The sequence below is a fragment of the Ranitomeya variabilis genome, chromosome 5, assembly GCF_051348905.1.
Source record: "Ranitomeya variabilis isolate aRanVar5 chromosome 5, aRanVar5.hap1, whole genome shotgun sequence".
Taxonomy (NCBI): domain Eukaryota; kingdom Metazoa; phylum Chordata; class Amphibia; order Anura; family Dendrobatidae; genus Ranitomeya; species Ranitomeya variabilis.
This window is the reverse complement of record NC_135236.1, coordinates 339,916,725-339,937,633: the sequence shown is the minus strand read 5'-3', so window position 1 is coordinate 339,937,633 and position 20,909 is coordinate 339,916,725. Positions and strand designations below refer to the sequence as shown.

At 44.2% G+C, this 20,909-nt stretch overlaps 2 long non-coding RNA genes across 2 annotated transcripts in view; one reads left to right on the top strand and one right to left on the bottom strand.

Moving 5' to 3' along the window:
• LOC143775978 (uncharacterized) overlaps positions 1–20,909 on the top strand; it is a 70,001-nt gene that overhangs the window by 17,317 nt on the left and 31,775 nt on the right. The window contains exons 3-4 of the long non-coding RNA XR_013215747.1: positions 10,361–10,415; positions 13,158–13,291. This is a non-coding gene — a long non-coding RNA (uncharacterized LOC143775978). The remainder of the gene's footprint in view (positions 1–10,360; positions 10,416–13,157; positions 13,292–20,909) is intronic.
• LOC143775979 (uncharacterized) overlaps positions 1–20,909 on the bottom strand; it is a 59,019-nt gene that overhangs the window by 16,243 nt on the left and 21,867 nt on the right. The gene's annotated exons all lie outside the window — the stretch shown is intronic.

Below are 20,909 nucleotides of genomic sequence, written 5' to 3'. Positions count from 1 at the left end.
GTAGGATGTGTGAAACTCCCCTTAAGGCCGGTTTCACACGTCAGTGGCTCCGGTACGTGTGGTGTCAGTTTTCTCACGTACCGGAGACACTGACACACGTAGACACATTAAAATCAATGTGTCTCTGCCGATGTCATTGATTTTTTGCGGACCGTGTGTCCGTGTGCAAAACACGGAGACATGTCAGTGTTCGTTGGAGCGCACGGATCACACGGACCCATTAAAGTCAATGGGTCCGTGTAAAACACGTACCACACACGGATGCTGTCCATGTGCAGTCCGTGTGCCGTGCAGGAGACAGCGCTACAGTAAGCGCTGTTCCCCCAGCTTGTGGTGCTGAAGCCGCCATTCATTTCTTCTCTCCAGCAGCGTTCGCTGGAGAGAAGGAATGCAAAATCATTGTTTTTTAATTTTTTTTGTGTTTAAAATAAAGATCCTTGTCACCACCCCCCTCCCACCCCCTGTGCGCCCGCCCGCTGGAAATAAAATACTCACCCGGCTCCCTCGATGCTTCCTCTCAGCGCCGCAGCTTCTTCCTGTATGAGCGGTCACGTGGTACCGCTCATTACAGTGATTAATATGCGGCTCCACCCCTATGGGAGGTGGAGTAGGAAAACAGCTTTTAAAGCTGGAGCAGCAGGAAAAAGTTTTGGCTTTCCTTGCTGACTCAGCCTCTAGCTCTTTCGCCTCCTCTTCAGAAAGTTCAAAATACAAAAGCAGCGAGTCATCAGTGGATGCTCCCGGTCAGGAACAAGACGTTTCCTTGTGTCCTTCACCCAAACCAAAAGTGAAGGATGCGTCAGGCGACACTACAGGTTACTCCATGGAGCTCTTTACACATACCGTGCCTGGGTTAGAAAGGGAAATTGTTAACTGCCCATTACAAGATGAATCGGACATGGAGTGCACTGATGCACAGCCACAGCTAGATTATTATGCTGTTCCATTGACTCAGATCACTACATTGCCCTCGCAGTGTACTGAGCCAGAATCTGACCATGATGAGACTATGGTGCCCCGTCCCGAACGCTATAGCACCTTACACGGTGACATAGAGGAAGGTGCACATGACATTGAATAGGAGGTGATAGATGACCCAGTTGTTGACCCAGATTGGCAGCCATTGGGGAAGAGGGTGCCGCTGCCAGTAGCTCAGAAGCGGAGGTGGATGATCTGCAGCAGCCATCTACATCGCAACAGCTGTCATCTGGCAGGCCCGTATCAGGCCAAAAATGTGTGTCAAAAACAAAAGCAGTTTTGGGACAGCGTGGCCATCCGGTGAAAGTAGCACAGCATGCAGTGCCTGAAAAGGTATTCGATAGTAGGAAGAGTGCAGTGTGGCAATTTTTTAACCAAGATCCAAATGATCAGTCAAAAGTTATCTGTAAGAAATGCTCAAAGACCTTTAGAAGAGGGAAGAATCTTCAAAATTTAAATACAACGTGCATGCGTAGACATTTAACCAGCATGCACTTGCAAGCCTGGACTAACTACCAAACGTCACGTACCGTTGGTGCACCTGCTTAGAATGAAGGTAGTCAGCAACCCTACATTGCTTCCCTCACTGTAAGCCCACCGGTTAGGACACCACCAGCAGCAAAGGTGGAGGTATCGTCGCAAGGCCAAAGCAGTTAGGGAATCACAAGGTTATTGGTAGGAAACACTGTATGTAGGCCAACATCAAGAATACCATCACCAACCCTCTCTCAATACGCCATGTCCACCACAACCACCACCGCAAGTTCCACCATATGCAGCTCTCCAGTCCAGCTCACCCTACAAGAGACTCTCGTTAGGAAAAGAAAGTACTCATCCTCTCATCCGCGTACACAGGGTTTGAACGCCCACATTGCTAGACTAATCTCGTTAGAGATGATGCCCTACCGGTTGGTTGAAAGCGAAGCTTTCAAAGACCTGATGGCCTTCGCAGTACCACGCTATGACCTACCCAGTCGGCATTTCTTTGCGAGAAAATCCATCCCAGCCCTCCACCAGCATGTCAAAGACCGCATTGTCCATGAACTGAGGCAATCAGTCAGTGGAAAGGTGCACCTCACAACAGATGCATGGACCAGTAGGCATGGCCAGGGATGTTACGTGTCCATCACTGCGCACTGGGTTAATGTGGTGGATGCAGGGTCCACAGGGGACAGCCATAGTGGGACAGTTCTGCCTAGCCCACGGGCTAGGAAACAGTTGGCTGTAGGCGTTCGCCACCCCTCCTCCTCCTCCTCCTACAGAAGCGAAAGCTCGTCCACAGAGCGCAGTAGCATGACCACTCCATCCGCAGCTGCCAGTGTTGCACACGAGGTGTCCCATTATCGAACAGCTAGTGGTAAGCTGCTGATAGGCTGTGTTACAAATGAAGTGTTTGGGCGGCAACAGACACACCGCGGAAGTACTGGCCGAGTACTTGCAGCAACAAACGCAGTCATGGCTGGGCAGTGTACATCTTGAGGCAGGCAAGGTAGTCAGTGATAACGGAAGGAATTTTATGGCTGCCATAGCCCTTTCAGAACTGAAACACATACCTTGCCTGGCTCACACCTTGAACCTGGTGGTGCAGTGCTTTCTCAAAAATTTTCCGGAGTTACCAGCCCTGCTCCTAAAGGTGCGAAGACTTTGCTCGCACATCCGCCGGTCGCCCGTACACTCCAGCCGTATGCAGAACCATCAGCAATCGCTGAATCTTCCCCAGCACCATCTAATAATCGATGTTGCAACAAGGTGGAACTCCACACTGCACATGGTTCAGAGGCTGTGTCTCTGACGGTGGTGGTGCACAACCAACATCAGACACACCGTCGTAATATGAGGGGCCCTGTGCCAGTACCGCCGCCCACAAGAGAGTGTTCCCCCCCAGCTCGAACAGTGCTCTACCACTTGCAATACTTACCTCTCCCTGCTCCACCACTGTGTAGTCTGGGCTGTTAAATCCTTCAATGGCACTGCCAATACAAATTTGTTGAAATGATAGATGATAGTTAAAATATACAGGGGCCCTGGCCTCCATTTAGACCAGTTAATACTTTGCGCCTACTACCACTGTCTGCTACTCAGCAGAGGAGCCCACCCCTGTACCTAGCTATGCCACCTGTTTCTTTATGAACAATTTTTTTGCAGACATTTAGCCCACTTTATTATTTGGGCCTACTAACTGTGTCTGTCCCTCATTACAATTGTCCTCCACTGAACAAAGCAATGCCGCCTGTTTAGTCCTGTTACCAATTTTGAACTGCATTTAGCCCATTTAATTTTTTGGGCCTGCTAACTGTGTCTGCCACTCCTTACAGTTGTCCTCCACTGAACAAAGCAATGCCGCTTGTTTAGTCCTGTTGCCAATTTTGAACTACATTTAGCCTACTTTATTATTTGGGCCTACTAACTGTGTTTCCTCCTCATCCTGCCCATTGCCCAGCCACTGCTAGATGAGTCTGCTGGTACATTGACCCAGACCGCTACATTCCCCTTGCATTCTACACAGCCAGAATCTGACCCTGCTGAAAGTCAGGTTCCCCTTCCCTCATACTATACCACCTTAGGCGGGGACAAAGAAGAAGGTGCAGATGAAAGTGTAGGTTCCTTCATCAGGTAGGGGGCATACTCGTTGGCGACGTCACTGGCACAGGGCCCCTCATAGTACGCAAAAGTGTCTCTGCCGGTGGGAGGCGGCACCCGCCGTCAAACACACCGCCGTACTATGAGGGGTCCTGTGCCAGTGCCAATGCCAATGAGTGGGCCCCCCCTGCTTGCTCAGGATCACAGCACTTGCAAAGTTGAAATACTTACCTCTCCCTGCTCCACCGCCGTGACGTATTCCGCATTTTCTGGGCCCACGAAAATCTTAAGCCAGCCCTACCCCCCCACAACTTTAGCCAAATGACCCCCAGTGTTCAATGCCTAACTATTATTATAAAGTAAATTAAGATTGACAAGCTTCAGTAATAAGAATTGATGTTTTTGGCATTAAAATGGGCACTGTAGGTGTTTTCCTGTCCTCCACTCACTGCCGACTTTGATTCCCCATTGACTTGCATTGGGTTTCGTGTTTCAGTCGGCCCCCGACTTTACGCAATAATCGGCCGATTTCACCCGACCCGACTTTTGACAAAGTCGGGTTTCGCGAAATCCGACTCGATCCGAAAAAAGTAAAAGTCACTGAACTCTAATGGCAGGTGCACATTTATAAGATTATCTTAGCAAAGGAAACATTTTTGAAAACACAACCAATTGTCGAGTTTATTTTGATTCCAAGATCTGTTGATTAAAATGTACTTTTGTTGGTGGCAAAACCCCTTTAAGTGCTTTTAAGTGCTTTGCGCTGGTTAAAAACACTAACAGCAAAGGTAATGTTCTTGCAGTACATATAGTGTGAGAAAGGGAATTTACTGTCTAAAAACAAATATATGTAGTTTTTCACTGTCTTACTACTTGCAAATATGCTAATTTTAGCTCCTTGCTGACATGCGCCTTACATGTACTGCCCTGCGGGAACTGCTGTGCTGTGTGAGAGCTGACACCCCGCATTAACGATTGTGGGCATTTATCTGATCTGATGCCACTGTCAGTAGTGACAGCAGCAAAGATGAGCATCGCGCAGGGAATGAGTTCCCTGTGCACTTCCATCAGGACGACACGATGCGATCACATTGTCCTGATGGCCTCCATGGAGACCCCAGGCCACCAGATGGCCGCAAGGTCCATTGGGGTCCTGCAGGGAAGAAGTCACAATTTGACTGGCGAGTGACCTGAGACCAGGGGGCACCTTTCCTGGCCCTAACACTAGGGGGCACCCTATCTCGCCCTGTTCCCCGGTATACTTCAGATGACAAAGATGCCAGGAACTCCGCCCTTGCTTATTTCCTACAACAGCCCTACGTTTGTCCCCTTCCCCCAACCGGGGAAGAGAGGCACTACTGTGTACCGCAGTACACCAACCTGAATGACAGGATCTCAGAGGCAAGGATAAAAAGAAAACTCCACACACAAATAATATACACTCACATACAACAAAGGTATTCACCAGGGTGTGAAGGGTGGGGGATAGTGTTGAGCATTCCGATACCACAAGTATCGGGTATCGGCCGATATTTGCTGTATCGGAATTCCGATACCGAGATCCGATACTTTTGTGGTATCGGGAATCGGTATCGGGATCGATATTAATGTGTAAAATAAAGAATAAAAATAAAAAATATTGATATACTCACCCTCTGACGCGCCCTGGTTGTAACCGCCAGCCTCCGTTCATAAGAATGAGCGCTTGAAAGTCCTTAGATGACAGGCCGCGACGTCATCTAAGGACTTTCAAGCGCTCATTCTTATGAACGGAGGCTGGCGGTTACAACCAGGGCGCGTCAGAGGGTGAGTATATCAATATTTTTTATTTTTATTCTTTATTTTACACATTAATATGGATCCCAGGGCCTGAAGGGGAGTTTCCTCTCCTTCAGACCCTGGGAACCATCAGGATACCTTCCGATACTTGGTGTCCCATTGACTTGTATTGGTATCGGGTATCGGTATCGGCGATATCCGATACTTTTCGGGTATCGGCCGATACTATCCGATACCGATACTTTCAAGTATCGGACGGTATCGCTCAACACTAGTGGGGGAAGAAAGTAAATCAGGAAAGGATAAGGAATTTCCAAACGTACAAACCAAGCAACAGTCGCTAATAAACTCCATCACCTCTCCTTCACCACACCAGCGTCTCCCACTCTAGATCTATGTAGCTAAAGCTAACTCAGACAAGGACTTGGTAATCGAGCTCAGCTTTTATAGGGAAGAGGAGAAGTTAACAGAGCACAGCTGACTGCAGGAATTTCCAACATGCCTGATGAACCCCTGTTCTGCTGATAGAAACAAGCATGTTTAATACACTGGAGAAGTGTTTCTTTTCAGCTGCGGAGTAGGAGCCACCAGACGCTGCGGTCTTCTGGCTCCGCTCTGTTGCGGTAACCCCGTGACAGAAGGTGACTTGTGAGTGCCTGTTGAGAGCAGACCCTGACATGCCTCCTTCCCTGCCTGTCAGATGCTGATGTGATACCCTACAGTGCAGAGTATCAGATCAGCGATCTGACACCATACATCATCAATATTAAAAAGTGTAAAAATATTTTTTTTTTAAATCCCCAAAGAAAAAAAGAAATATTTCTATTTATGTAAAAATCAAAACTATAAAAGTACACATATTTGATATCATTGGGTCCCTAACGACCCACTCCATAAAACTGTCCCACTAGTTAACCCCTTCAGTGAACACTGTAAAAAAATAAATAAAAAACGAAGCAAAAACAATGCTTTATCATCATATGCCGAACAAAAAGTGCAATAAAACGTGATCAAAAAGATGAATGTAAAGAAAAATGCTACCGCTCAGAACATCATCTTGTCCAGCAAAAAACAAGCAGTCAAACAGCTCCATAGGCAGAAAAATAAAAAAGTTATAGCTCTCAGAAGAAAGCGATGTAAAAATAAATATTTTTTCTATAAAATAGTTTTTATTGTGTAAAAGTGCCAAAAAATAAAAAAAATGAATTTGGTATCACTGTAATCGTAATGACCCGAATAATAACGCTGCCTACCCAATTTTAGCACACGCGGAACGGTATAAAAAAAAACAAAACGCAATTCCTGATTTGCTGGCTTTTGTTCATTCTGTCTCCCAAAAATCGGAATGGAAAGCAATCAAAAAGTGTCCTGTGCCCGAATATTGTACCAATAAAAACGTCAGCTTATCCCGCAAAAAACAAGCCCTCACATGACTGCGTCAGCTGAAATATGGAAAAATTATAGCTCTAAAAATATGGTGATGCAAAAACTAGTTTTCGCAATAAAAAGCATCTTTTAGTGTGTGACAGCAACAAAACATAAAAACCCAATATAAATCAAGTATCACTGTAATCGCACTGACCCAAAGAATAAAGTCACCTAATCACTTATACCGCATGAGGAATGGCATAGAAAATAAATAAAACCAATTATTCACATGCAGAATTTTTATTTCTGCCTCTCAAAGATCGCAGTAAGGTTCGGCGCACATTTATCCTGCACTTTGTGCTGAGCGCTTGCACCAGGGTTTCTGTGTAAATGTGTAAATCTCTGAAATACATGATTCAGATGAAATCTCTGATGAAAGATTCCCTTTAATGAGACAGATGGAGGCACTGTGGATGCCATAGGACCTGTGATCCGGCGTGTCCATCTTTTTAGGATTGCATTAAACTGCCATCGGCCACAGTTTTGTGCACTTCTGAAAAGGACAATGCTGAACAGAGGCCACATGAAGTCCAGAGTAACTCTGCTGCCTCATTATATTGAATGGATCCATCAGGTGTTTCATCTGTCGCGTCTCTTGGAGATTTAGATGGAAACCCTGTTGTAAGTGCTCAGCGTAGAGCGGCGGATAAATGTGATCCTAAATGTTATGTAAAATGTTCCCAATAAAAGCTTCAACTCAATCCACAAAAAAAGCAAGCCCTCACTTAGGACCGTCATCTGTTAATGGAAAAATAGTGGGCTTAAATGTTACTGGTAACACAAAGGCTCTGGAAAAGCTAAATGGCTCCTCAACCCAAAAAGAAATTCAGCCAGCCTAATTTAAAGGTGCGTGTCTCCAGAAGCATGAGCTGGGAATAACGTACTGGTCACTGCAACATACTGGTCACTACAGCGTACTGGTCACTACAATGGCAGTTTGCAATTTTCATTCAGCAACATCCACTGCTGCTTGTTTCTGGAAAATTCCCATGGAGTCAAAATCTTCACTATATCTTTAGATAAATTTCCAAAGGGTATAATTTCCAAAATGGGGTCACTTGAGGGGGGATTCTGCTCTTCTAGCACATAGGGGCTCTGTATATGGAGTCCGCAAACTATTCTAGGAAAATCTGTGTTCCAGGAGTCAAATAGTGCTCTGTCCCTCCTGAGTCTCTGTGTATGGCTACACAGTTCTGTACAGCCACATATGGGGTATTTCTACATTCAGCAGAAATTGTGGGACAAATTTTGGTGCCATTTTTTACTGTTTTCCCAGCATGAAAATGTAAAATTTGGGGCTAACACAATTTTGGTGGTAAAAATGTAAATGATTCTTCACTGCCCAATGGTATAAAATTCTGCGACACACCTGTGGTGTCAATCACTGCACCCCTAGATGAATCCATAGAGAGGTTTAGTCTGTAAAATGGGGTCACTTATTGAGATTCTGCAATTCTGGCACCTCAGGGACTCTGCCTATGTGACATGACATCCTCAAATCAGTGCAGCAAAATCTGCACTGTAATATGGCGCTTCTTCTCTTCTGAGCTTTGCACTGTGCCTCAAAAGTAGTGTTCGACCACATATGGGGTATCTGTGATCTCAAGAGAAATTGAAAAACAAACTTTTGGGTCTATTGTCTCCTCTTACCTTTGTGAAAATACAAAAAAATTGGAGCTAAAAAAGATTTCTGGGAGAAAAATGTGATTCTTTTCACGGCTTAATGTTTTAAACTTCTGTGAAGCACCTGGGGGTTCAAGGTGTTCAGTCTAGATAAGGTCCCCAAGGGGTCTAGTTTCCAAAATGGTGTCACTTGTGGGGGTTTCCACTGTTTTGGCACATCAGGGGCTCTCCAAACGCGACATGGCATCCGCTAAATATTCCAGTAAATTTTATATTCAAAAAGTCAAATGGCGCTCCTTCCCTTCCAAGCCCTGCCGTGCATTCAAACAGTTGTTTTCTTCCACATATTGGATATCTGCGCACTCAGGAGAAATTGCACAACAAATTGTATGGAGGAATTTCTCCTTTTATTCATACGAAAATGCAAAATTTGGAGCTAAAAAAAATTTATCTGGGAAAAATTAGATTTTTTTAATTTTCACTGCTCTACGTTATAAACTTCTGTGAAGCACCTGTGGGTTCAAGGTGCTCAATACACATCTAGATAAGTTTCCTAAGTGGTCTAGTTTCCAAAATGGTGTCACATGTTGGGGGTTTCCATTGTTTAGGCAAATCAAGGGCTCTCCAAACATGACATGGCGTTCACTAATTATGCCAAACAGTAGATTTCCCCCACATATGATATATCTGCATGCTCAGGAGAAATTGCACAACAAATTCCATTTCCATTTCCATTCCATTTTCTCCTGTTACTCTTGCGAAAGTATTACAAAAAATAGTTCTAAAGCAACATTTTTGAGAAAGAAAAGTAAATTTTAATTTTTTCCTTCCACATTCCAAAAATTCCTGTGAAGCACCTGAAGGGTTAATAAACTTCTTAAATGTGGTTTTGAGTACCTCGGGGGGTGCATTTTTTAGAAAAGTGTCACTTTTCCCACACATACAGGGTATCGGCGAACGCAGGAGAAATTGCACAACAAATTTTGTGGTCCATTTTCTCCTGATGCTCTTGTGAAAATAAAAAGTTTGGGTCTGAAGTAAATTTTGTGAAGCACCTGAAGGGTTAATAAACTTCTTGAATGTGGTTTAAAGTACCTTGAGGGGTGCAGTTTTTAGAATGGTGTCACTTTTGGGTATACAGGCCCCTCAAAGTCACTTCAAATGTAATGTGGTCCCTAAAAAAAATGGCTTTGCTAATTTTGTTGGAAAAATGAAAAATTGCTGGTCAACTTTTAATCCTTATAACTTCCAAACAAAAAAAAATCTTTCAAGTATTGTGGTGATGTAAAGTAGACATGTGGAAAATGTTATTTATTAACTATTTTGTGTGACACCACTTTCTGATTTAAGGGCATAAAAATTCAATTTTTAAAATTGATAAATTTTCCAAATTTCCAATTTTTTTACAAATAAATGCAAGTCATGTCAAAGAAATTTAGCACTATCACGAAGTACAATATGTCATGAGAAAACAATCCTATAATCAGTGGGATCCGTTGAAGCTTTCAAGAGTTATTACCACATAAAGTGACAGTGGTCAGAGTCGAAAACATTGGCCTGGTCAGGAAAGTGAAAACAGCCTTGTGGGTGAAGGGGTAATATCAGAAAGTCGCTCACTATCTTTTACAGAGAAGTACAGTATATGTAACCGTACTACGTCTTGTTAGAAGAAAAAGCAAATGTACTGAATTTTACTGACTTTTTCAAACTCGATGTAGTAGGGTTATATATACTCCTTTGTGACTCATTGTGAGTGCTTGCATGATATATGCATACTGTATATTTTATATTCCAATGGTGAATATATATTGCATAATTTATATTTATTCCCTCATTCCTCCCAAATTGTGAATTTAAACAAGAAAGCTACACACTGTTACTGGAAAATGAACATTACGCGCTCTCATGATGATTTATTTTAAGAAACATGTAACGGCTTTACCCAGACTTGAAAATATTTTCATTTTTGTAGATATTAAAGGAATTTAACAAGGTTGAAGTTGACACTGGCATTACCGGTGCTGAATGTGAGTAAATGTTCTAACACTTATAATTGCATTGTTTGGCGCAGAATACATTTTTTATTCCATTATCTTTTATTTTTTTAATTCTCATCTTCTTATATTGTTCTACAGCCCTCATTGGGTGTGATATAGACAGAGAAATTATCACCAACAAGAAATTTTCGTAGAGGATAAAAACCCTGGACATAGAGTCTGATGGAGCACGGCACAATTGTTTTTTCTGTCATTGTTATAAATAGGCAGTGGCATATGTACAGTACATAGACCCGTGCTCATCAAGAGAATATGCTGGAAATACAGCATGCAGTTGCTTACATTAGTCGTACATATAGAGGACTGAATCTTTTGAAAATTCAAATTTGACAGGCTTGGCAAATTTTTCCCTTTTATTAAAAACTAGATGGTGGCCCGATTCTAATGCATCGGGTATTCTAGAATATGCATGTCCACATAGTATTTGCACAGCCCAAGTAGTATATTGCCCAGCCACGTAGTATATTGCCCAGCTGCGTAGTATATTGCCCAGTTACGTAGTATATTGCCCAGCCGCGTAGTATATTGCCCAGTTACGTAGTATATTGCCCAGTGACGTAGTATATTGCCCAGCCACGTAGTATATTGCCCAGCCACGTATTGCCCAGCCACGTAGTATATTGCCCAGCCACATAGTATATTGCACAGCGATGTAGTATACAGCACAGAGCCACGTAGTATATTGCCCAGCCACGTAGTATATTGGCCAGTCACGTAGTATATTGCCCAGCTATGTAGTATATTGACCAGACACGTATGTATGTCACAGGTTAAAAAATAAAAAATAAACATATACTCACCGTCCGAGGGCCCCTTGTAGTTCTGTCACCTGTGTGCGGTGCAGGCAGCAGCTTCCGGTTCCAGGGTGTGATGACATCATGGTCACATGACCGTGACGTCATGGCAGGTCCTTCTCGCATACCATCCTTGCCACCGGAACCTGCTGCTTGCATGGAGCGGTCACCGGAGCGTCACGAGGAGCGGGAAAGGCAGCGGAAGGTGAGTATATAATGATTTTTTATTTTTTTTATTATTTTTAACATTAGATGTTTTTACTATTGACGCTGCATAGGCAGCATCAAGAGTAAAAACTTGGTCACACAGGGTTAATAGCGGCGGTAACAGAGTGAGTTACCCGCGGCATAACACGGTCCGTTACCGCTGGCATTAACCCTGTGTGAGCGGTGACTGCGGGGAGTATGGAGCAGGAACCGAGCACTGACTTCAGGGGAGTAGGGAGGGACTAATCGGACTGTGGCAGTCGCTGATTGGTCGCGGCAGCCATGACAGGCAGCTGGTGAGACCAATCAGCGACTTGGATTCCATGACAGACAGAGGCCGCGACCAATGAATATCCGTGACAGACGGAAAGAAAGACAGACAGACAGAAGGACAGACAGAAAGACGGAAGTGACCCTTAGACAATTATATAGTAGATAATCTCTGGAGGCAGATTCTCAAGCAGATCAGTGTCCGGCCCATAGTCTGGAACAGCTCATTTATATATAAGAAAAACATGTATATCTCTGGAATAAAACATCAGATCTCAGATATCAAAGTATGATTTTCTTCAGCTTCCTATGACCTGCATGTCCATATAAACAGTTTAGGAGTGTTAATCCTACTGACAGATTCCCTTTATAATGCCAGAAATTAAGGATTATTAAATACTGCTCTCAGACAGGAAATGTATATCTTACCTTAAAAGCAAGATCAGCTGAGGCATGTGCAGAGCATACAAACTTTCAGCAGGGAGATGATTCTTCTTGATGCTAAATCTACAGCTCCAATATGTCTAACAAGCAACTGAAAGCAGATTGAAATTCTGTCTGTACTGTTGATGCAAACCTCATTTTTGTTTTATTTTTTGCTGAACTGTATGGGACAGATTTATCAACATGTAATATCCATGTTGTTTTTCATGTTGTGTTTTTTATTTAGTTAACAGTTAACACTGGTATTGGCTTAAAAAAATAAAAATTCCAAATTATTTCTATTTTCCATTTGGGTTCACTGCTGCTTTGATCTAACATGGTTAAAACCTGCCGTTCCAAAGGTATGTTAGTCATGCAATAGTTTAAGATATATATTACAGACAAAACTGAGATTAATACTATTTTTACAAAGCTTTTCTACTATAATATTGGCAGATCTGCTCCTGTGTTTGACAGTAGTGATAAGCAAATGTGCTCAGATAAGGTCTCTTGTGTGCCAACCGATTGACGGCGGGCTCGAAAAATATGTGCCTGAATGTCTAACAAACAGGAAATCAAATCAAATGTGTTGCGGTTGTCGAACAGCCGCCGGCCATGCAGGCCGTCCCGAAGCACAAACATGTTTCTCATCATAGAGACAGAGACAGACTGTCTGTGCTTTGAGGCAGGCTGTGGACAGGTCTCTTCTTGGTTTCTCTGGCTTAGTGCAGGAAGATGAGATTCTGCCTACAGTCCTGCCAAGAGCACGGGCATATCATTAACTAAAAACGTCTAACACTGATTACACAAGAACCACAAGACGGATTTCTTCATCTCAGGTATCATTTTAATCAGTTTAGCAGTAGCAACATGACAAGTTTACATAGAAAAATCCTGCTGACAGGTTTGCTTTAAATGTGTATATACAATTACATTGCTCTGTCTTGACCATTACTGTTGTTAATTGATTAACATCCATCTCTTGTTTTTCTGTCTCATAATTTATGTTCTATTTCAGGTAAATTGAAGAAGAATGACATTTTTAAAAAAGAAATTGAAGCATCAATAGTCTTCCCTGAGAATGATGATGCTGTTTTACATGTTTTTGAGACACAAGGTTTGAAAAATACACTAAAGTCAGACACAAACAAGGTAACCTTACGTAATCTACTTAGCATTACTTTCACAAATTAATTACCAGTAGTACAATACCGTACACCCATGTACAAGGCAACTCGCTATACTATAAATAATCACGGAGAAAATCAAGTCTAAATAGCCCATAAAATTGAATCAAAATTTTTTATACAAAAAATAGCACCAATAAATGACAAATTAACCAACAAAAAATATAATGGTACAATACATGGGTTTTTTAGAATCAGTAGGTGATTAAATCCACAGGTGTGAAAAAATGAGGCCGAAGAAAGGTCAGGACTAGGGTTGAGCGAAACGGATCGGACAAATTCAAAAATCGCCGACTTTCGCCAAAGTCGGGTTTCATGAGTGTGGGATCGGCCATGAGGTCAGCGATCTGCGCGCAAAAGTCGCGTTTCAAATGACACTTTCAGCGCCATTTTTCAGCCAATGAAGGAGGACGCAGAGTGTGGGCAGCGTGATGACATAGGTCTCGGTCCCCACCATCTTAGAAAAGGGCATGACAGTGATTGGCTTGCTTTCTGCGGCGTCACAGGGGCTATAAAGGGGCGTGCACGCCGACCGCCATCTTACTTCTGCCGATCGTAGCATAGGGATAGGTTGCTGCAGCTTCATCAGAAGAAGGGATATAGTTAGGGAGGGAAGATTAACCCCCAAACTGCTTGTGCTGTAGCGATTTCCACTGTCCAACACCATCTTTGTTTTGCAGGGACAATGGAGGCTATATCTTTGTGCATCAGCTCTGTAGCTTATTAGGCTGCCTTATAAGGCTCCCTGATAGCTGCATTGCTGTTTGCACGCTGCTGTGCAAACCAACTGCTTTTTTAAAAGCAAAAATCCTGTTGCTCCTTTCTGCAGTTATCTTGTTTATTTGCCCACACTTTTGTGTGCAGCAGTCCTTTTTATTGCTGCCATACATGTCCTGAGATCATTGTAGGGAGATTGAAATTGTACTACAGTCCTTGTATTTTTTCATATACAGGTCCTTCTCAAAAAATTAGCATATAGTGTTAAATTTCATTATTTACCATAATGTAATGATTACAATTAAACTTTCATATATTATAGATTCATTATCCACCAACTGAAATTTGTCAGGTCTTTTATTGTTTTAATACTGATGATTTTGGCCTACAACTCCTGATAACCCAAAAAACCTGTCTCAATAAATTAGCATATCAAGAAAAGGTTCTCTAAACGACCTATTACCCTAATCTTCTGAATCAACTAATTAACTCTAAACACATGCAAAAGATACCTGAGGCTTTTAAAAACTCCCTGCCTGGTTCATTACTCAAAACCCCCATCATGGGTAAGACTAGCGACCTGACAGATGTCAAGAAGGCCATCATTGACACCCTCAAGCAAGAGGGTAAGACCCAGAAAGAAATTTCTCAACAAATAGGCTGTTCCCAGAGTGCTGTATCAAGGCACCTCAATGGTAAGTCTGTTGGAAGGAAACAATGTGGCAGAAAACGCTGTACAACGAGAAGAGGTGACCGGACCCTGAGGAAGATTGTGGAGAAGGACCGATTCCAGACCTTGGGGAACCTGAGGAAGCAGTGGACTGAGTCTGGTGTGGAAACATCCAGAGCCACCGTGCACAGGCGTGTGCAGGAAATGGGCTACAGGTGCCGCATTCCCCAGGTAAAGCCACTTTTGAACCATAAACAGCGGCAGAAGCGCCTGACCTGGGCTACAGAGAAGCAGCACTGGACTGTTGCTAAGTGGTCCCAAGTACTTTTTTCTGATGAAAGCAAATTTTGCATGTCATTCGGAAATCAAGGTGCCAGAGTCTGGAGGAAGACTGGGGAGAAGGAAATGCCAAAATGCCTGAAGTCCAGTGTCAAGTACCCAGTCAGTGATGGTGTGGGGTGCCATGTCAGCTGCTGGTGTTGGTCCACTGTGTTTCATCAAGGGCAGGGTCAATGCAGCTAGCTATCAGGAGATTTTGGAGCACTTCATGCTTCCTGGCACCTGCTCACAGTGCCAAAACCACTGGTAAATGGTTTACTGACCATGGTATTACTGTGCTCAATTGGCCTGCCAACTCTCCTGACCTGAACCCCATAGAGAATCTGTGGGATATTGTGAAGAGAAAGTTGAGAGACGCAAGACCCAACACTCTGGATGAGCTTAAGGCCGCTATTGAAGCATCCTGGGCCTCCATAACATCTCAGCAGTGTCACAGGCTGATTGCCTCCATGCCACGCCGCATTGAAGCAGTCATTTCTGCCAAAGGATTCCCGACCAAGTATTGAGTGCATAACTGAACATTATTATTTGATGGTTTTTTTGTTTGTTATTAAAAAACACTTTTATTTGATTGGACGGTTGAAATATGCTAATTTATTGAGACAGGTTTTTTGGGTTATCAGGAGTTGTAGGCCAAAATCATCAGTATTAAAACAATAAAAGACCTGACAAATTTCAGTTGGTGGATAATGAATCTATAATATATGAAAGTTTAATTGTAATCATTACATTATGGTAAATAATTAAATTTAACACTATATGCTAATTTTTTGAGAAGGACCTGTATCTTCCAGCTACTTTCTGCCACTTACATTGTGTTGTTTTATACACTGGGCCTGAGTTTTGGTTCAGTCTCCCAAAAAAAAGTGAGATTCAAATTCTCACAAAGTGGATATACTTCTGTCCTGTTAGTTTGTCGTATATCAGCCAGCCACTTACATTGTGTTGTTTTATGCACAGGGCCTGAGTTTTGGTTCAGTCTCCCCAAAAAAAAGGGAGATTTAAATTCTCAACAAGTTTATATACACCTTCTACCTTGTTTTACAGTACCATATAACGGTTGTTATTTTGGTTAGATTTTACAAAAAATGAGGAAGTCTGGTGGAAGAGCCCGTGGGCGGTGGTTCAATACTGACCGAAAAAAGGTCAGTGCTGCTGGTTCAATACTGACCGAAAAAAGGACACGTCTGGCTACCCAAAATGTTGATGATCTAACCTTCATTAAAATGAACCAATCATGGATTTCAAATTACTTGGCCCCACCTTCCCCTGCTGACACGTAGCTTGCCTGAAAAATGTCTTGCTTTTGGCCTCCTCTTACTGACTTCTCCAATTCCTCCATTTGCAGCTGCTGAATGTCCACCATAGGCCATTTTTATACCTCCCTAAATGGGCTGACTCCCCCCACAGGGCTGTGGTCACCACCTGGCGCAAGCACCTGTGCGAGTGCCGTTTGCCTGGACAGGTGGGTGGGCCCACTCTTGGGCAACGGCACTGGCACAGGGTCCCTCATAGTACAATGAAGTGTCTCTGATGGTGGTGGGGCACAACCAACATCAGACACACCGTCGTAATATGAGGGGCCCTGTGCCAGTACCGCCGCCCACGAGAGAGTGTTCCCCCCAGCTCGAACAGTGCTCTACCACTTGCTATACTTACCTCTCCCTGCTCCACCACTGTGTAGTCTGTGCTGTTAAATCCTTCAATGGCACTGCCAATACAAATTTGTTGAAATGATAGATGATAGTTAAAATATACAGGGGCCCTGGCCTCTATTTAGACCAGTTAATACTTTGCACCTACTACCACTGTCTGCTACTCAGCAGAGGAGCCCACCCCTGTACCTAGCTATGCCACCTGTTTATGAACAATTTTTTGGCAGAAATTTAGCCCACTTTATTATTTGGGCCTACTAACTGTGTCTGCCACTCGTTACAGTTTTCCTCCACTGAACAAAGCAATGCCGCCTGTTTAGTCCTGTTACCACATTTGAACTGCATTTAGCCTACTTTATTATTTGGGCCTAATAACTGTGTCTGTCACTCATTACAGTTTTCCTCCACTGAACAAAGCAATGCCGCCTGTTTAGTCCTGTTACCACATTTGAACTGCATTTAGCCTACTTTATTATTTGGGCCTACTAACTGTGTCTGCCGCTCATTACAGTTTTCCTCCACTGAACAAAGCAATGCCGCCTGTTTAGTCCTGTTACCACATTTGAACTGCATTTAGCCTACTTTATTATTTGGGCCTACTAACTGTGTCTGCCACTCATTACAGTTTTCCTCCACTGAACAAAGCAATGCCACCTGTTTAGTCCTGTTACCATATTTGAACTGCATTTAGCCTACTTTATTTTTTGGGCCTATATCTGTGTTTCCTCCTCATCCTGCCCATTGCCCAGCCACTGCTAGATGAGTCTGCTGGTACATTGACCCAGACCACTACATTCCCCTTGCACTCTACACAGCCAGAATCTGACCCTGCTGAAAGTCAGGTTTCCCTTCCCGCATACTATACCACCTTACACGGAGACAAAGAGGAAGGTGCAGATGAAAGTGCAGGTTCCTTCATCAGGTGGGGGGGGCATACTCGTTGGCGACGTCACTGGCACAGGGCCCCTCATAGTACGCAAAAGTGTCTCTGCCAGTGGGAGGTGCCACCCGCCGTCAAACACACCACCGTACTATGAGGGGTCCTGTGCCAGTGCCAACGAATGCCCCCCCCTGCTTGCTCAGCATCACAGCACTTGCAAAGTTTAAATACTTACCTCTCCCTGCTCTACCGCCGTGACGTATTCCGCATTTCCTGGGCCCACGAAAATCTTGAGCCAGCCCTACCCCCCACAACTTTAGCCAAATGACCCCCAGTTTTCAATGCCTAACTATTATTATAAAGTAAATTAAGATTGACAAGCTTAAGTAATAAGAATTGATGTTTTTGGCATTAAAATGGGCACTGTAGGTGTTTTCCTGTCCTCCACTCACTGCCGACTTTGATTCCCCATTGACTTGTATTGGGTTTCGTGTTTCAGTCGGCCCCCGACTTTTCGCAATAATCGGCCGATTTCACCCGACCCCACTTTTGACAAAGTCGGGTTTCACGAAACCAGACTCGATCCAAAAAAAGTAAAAGTCACTCAACTCTAGTCAGGACACATGCATATGTGGGGTGCAGCTGCCATGCATATAATGTGTCACCATAGACTGCAGCATATCATATACGTATAGCTAAATGTGCTCAAACTGACCGCCATGACATATGGTACAACGATCCCCACTGCTGCCCCCAACTACAATCCCCCAGGAAGAAGCGACAAGCAAAACGCACGGGTCCTGCTCTCCCTACAATCCTCACACTGCAGGTAAAAACAACATGGTGTTGTTGTTCATTTAGCACTTGGCACTTGCAGTATGGCACTAGTCACACTTAGTCTTTATGGGATATTTACTTTCAAACTTTGACATTTGGACATGTTTACTTATTATGCACTTGCACTTTAGTTTGTATACTGTCATTTTCAGAAGTTGAACCATTTCGAATTCCCAGCCTGCTGTTGTATCTATATATATTCACACCATTGGACATTTGTACTTACTTGAGATTCATTGGTTCCTACGATTTTGAGTGTGGGTTTTTGTTATTATTCTTTGTGGATTGTTCGGAGTTCACTCTGCCTTGTTCAACTCCTTTGCTTATATTAATAATTACTGATTTTATGAATTATGAATAAACTTTTTTGAGTTTTACTTTTAGTCTTGTACTTCCCTTTTTTGGGTTATGCCCCAACATCAGTATAAAGACATATTTAAGTAAGACAAAGATAGTTACCCATAGTGATGATTAGTCCTACGGCCACGTATCCTGACGCGTGTTTCGCGTTCAAAATCCCGCTTCCTCAGGGGGCCCCCTGAGGAAGTGCAAAATAAGTGCAAAATACTGTAGACAAAAATGTTAATAGATAAAGACTGTCAAGGCATGTATGCACAGCATCTTTTAACCCCTTTCAGACATTAGACATGTCCAGTACATCTTGGTTGGCAGGTACTTACTGACCTTAGATGTACTGGGTACGTCATAGCTAAAATGCGGCACTGCGACCATTGTGGTGGTGATCACTTCTATGTGCCTGAGTCATCTTGAAGCAGGGCACATGCCATCGTCGTCCGGGAGGGGGGTCGCAGTCCCCCTGCAACTATAATGGCTATGATTGGCTGTTCAATTCTGAACAGCCAATCATAGTGCAGCGCCCCAGAGTCCTGGTCGTTGCAGTAATGTCACTCTGCCACTAAGGGGAGTGATGTTACGTCTGATTGCACTAAAAGAGTTCACCTGACCAGGTATCACAGACACACACTACACTCCACACTCCGGCCACCAGGGGGGGTGGTTCTATCTATTAGGCCACACCTCACACTTTGGTAAAACTGGGGGTTGGACAGAAAGTCAGGGAGAAAGCAGCTAGCAAGAGCTGGAGAGAGGACCTGTCAGGGGTGGGATCCTGACAGCGGCCTAGGACAGACAGAACGTTACGGAGCCATGCTTGAGTGTTACAGCGGCAGACTCCTAAGAAAGGACACGAAAGCGGAGTATATTGCGGAGAAGTGAGAAGCGAGATCACAGCGCAGAGGAGATAGAACCAGAAGGAGTCGTGCCCTTAAGACCGTGGCAACATCCTTCTGAGGCGCGTAGCCGGTGGCCGGAGCACCGAGGAAGTAAGGGACTCTACATATTACTTCAAACAGCGGCAGGACAGTTAACTATAGGTTGGCTGTCTCACCTACATCACCTACGAAGACAAAGGAGGCAATTGTGGGAGAGGGGCATCTCTAGGGTCCCAGAATAACTCCAGGCCTACCCCATCATACGGGTGCATCCTAGCCATATCATCTGGGGGACGGAGAGAGAGAGAACATCAGAAACAGACACAGCAGTTGTGAGGACTATCCCGTGGTGCTCAGCAGGGAAGAACTACAATACACAGGCGCTAGAAGGTAGGCACTGATTTCCACCTGCAAAGGGAACTCTGGATGTGCCTTCGGACCGGCCGGTCTCAGCCAGCCCTGTTAGCAGTGCTCTGGATTGTGGATCCTGAAGCCTTCAGTAAAGAGGTAAAGAGACTGCAACCCTGTGTCCTCGTTATTCATCGCGACCTGCACCACGCACCACCATCACACCTTTTAATTGGACGCCCCTTAGCAGGGTCACGGACCAGGTCTAGCCGCCATGACAACCCCAGGACCGAGACAGAGAGGCCCGGTACTGAGTACCCCGCGGCCCTGCGTCTGGGGGTGCTCCAATAGCGCTTTCAGCGTTTCAGGCAATCAGATTGCCTAAAACACTGAGTCCAGCCTACGATCAGTACTGTAAGATCATAGGCTTAGATCTTAGCAACCATGGAGTCACCAGAGCCAGCTCTGATTGGAGCGATCAATGATGGTATCAATCGCACCAATCAGAGCGCACAGACGTGATCAGACCCCACAGTGACCGCTCTGAACTTCCTCATTCCAGCTTAGGGACATTGCAGAGCAGTCACTGTGCTGATCTGTCGCATTGTGCTGGGCCTTGTGGTGCCACAGACTTTTTCAAGCCTGTGCATTACTGCTGTTCTTGCTCCTGCTGCTTCTGAAGAAAGAAGAGTTCCTGATCCCTCCCTGATCTTTCTTAATCCCCCCATTTTCCCATGACCCTCCCTCCCCACCCCACCTTCTGCCACTGAGCACTGGCCAGTACTTGATCTCTAGTTTTTTGGTAGTTTTTCTCTTTTTCGTGCATCCTGCAGCTGCCGAGCATTGGTCAGTGACACAAATGACTGATCAACATCCGTGCTCGCTGTTTTCCTAGACTTTTTTTG